Source organism: Buceros rhinoceros, unplaced genomic scaffold, assembly GCF_000710305.1.
Source record: "Buceros rhinoceros silvestris isolate BGI_N320 unplaced genomic scaffold, ASM71030v1 scaffold6931, whole genome shotgun sequence".
Classification (NCBI taxonomy): Eukaryota; Metazoa; Chordata; class Aves; order Bucerotiformes; family Bucerotidae; genus Buceros; species Buceros rhinoceros.
In genome coordinates, this window is record NW_010394775.1 from 7,420 (window position 1) to 9,390 (window position 1,971).

The following is a 1,971-nucleotide window of genomic DNA, read 5'->3' on the forward strand; positions in this document are numbered from 1 at the left end:
TTGCTTAGGTTTCTTCTAGCTGAGGTGTTCAGGGTGCTTGGAATTATCCACTTGTTCTAACTCTCCATTTAATTACTTGACCTCGCTCTAATCCCTCATACTGCTTTGACTTTTTATTTCCTCTCTTCCCTATTAATACTTTCCTGAAACGCCTTGTTTCGCCAGCGTAACAGCAGCTGACAGCGCTGGCAAGTGTATGTTGCTGATAGGCAGACGTGTGGAGCAGGTTAAGGGAAGGAAGCTTAGAATGCGTTTTCGTGTTCTTGGCGGTATAACTCAGCTGTTTGACAGGTGGATGAGGTATTGCATACGCTGCTACATGTTAAGGAGCAGGGTTTTTTCCTGCTTGTTTGTAAAAGCTGGGATATCAGGGCACCTGCCGTGTTCCCCAAACCATAGCAATGTGTGCTGAGGGCCAGGCATCAGCAGGTTGACCCATTCCGTCCTCTCTCGGGTACGTGTTCCCATCTAGTACCAGTGGGTGTATCACTTGATACCAGTTCAGGTACTGTGATTACATGGCTGAGCTGAAGGGCAAAATTTCCTCCTCACTCATGGCCAGTGCAATCATAAAATTCTTTTGGAATTGGTACCGTCTGCCTACGGAATGTTTGTACGAAGCGTAGCTCTAAAGTGAAATCTGAGTTAGTGCTTTACTATCATAATCTAGAATCATAAACCAAGATCTAGAATCTAGATCATAACCAAGCAGGGGAAAAAAGTGAAATGAGCACCTGGAGTCTGATGCAACCTGTGAGCTCTGTGCTAAAGAAAACAAGTGTCGTAGCGGTGTTTGCTTCCAAACAATGGTTCAACATTTTGAATGGTGTCAAGCCAGCTCCTGTGTCAGAAATTCTTTACTCGTGTAAAGAAATAAAAAATGTCTGTTCTTAAGGGACTCCTATGCTAAATAAAAGAGTATTGTTCCAACTTTTGAATGCTTCCTTACACTTAGTATGAGCAATTGCTAAACTTCCTCCATACTGGCAGGAAATGTAGCTTTCCTCGCTTTGTTTTGTGTGATCTTACCCACCTTACACAGACCAAAACTCAGCTGGAAAACACCACTTGTATACATTACTACTATGTGTACTTCCTTCAAAAGCTGCAAAATTTTCCAGGGCTTAGTTTGTTTTCATCTCCCACATCTCTCCACACTGCACAGCACGCTGACAGCCCGGCTGAGGAGACCATCAAAAATGTCCTGTGTGGGGTATCATGAAGGTAAGCTGTGACTGCAGTGCCTGGGCAGCGTGGTAGGTGTGTTTTTATGGAATTCCATTAGTCCTCAGGAGAAGGAACTCTGCTCTGCTCTGTGCAGCTGTCTTTTCTGAGATGTGAAGGGGACATTCTTTGTCCATCTGCCTCCTTCCTGGAAATTGTATTTTCTGACTAGAAAACCATTGTTTTCTGTTTGAATCCCTCAAACTAGAGTTGGAATTCCACGGGTTGTGGAATGTAAATTTGGAATAAAAAATGTCAGAATAAATCTTGGCATATAATGCATGCAGCTTCACTGCGCTGCTGCAGAAATAGTTTAATATCAGCAAAATAGTTCAGTTGTTCATATTTAGTACCACTGAAACTGTTATTAATTAATATTTGCATATTGCTGCATCCCAGTAGAGTTTGAATGGCAGTTCGGTGTGATTTAACCCCTCTCCTGCCTTTTGACAGCTCTTTAGATAGAATGTGCTTTCTGTAGGTGTCATTGCTGTACACTGTTGTACATCCACAGTGCTGAGGTTGTGTTCAGTAACTACAGCGGTGGTAGGAGGTTTGGCATGCTGTGAGCTGTGCTCAGCAAGTTCTTACAGCTCTTCAGCAGAAGACAGTGAGTTAAACAGTTTTTAGTGTATAAAGGCACCGTTCTCTCTAAAAGCATTTGCCTTCGTATCTTCATCTCCCTAGGTGGTAGGTGGTGGTGGTGTGATGGGTTGCAATAAACAGCATAGTAATAATTGTAGGGAA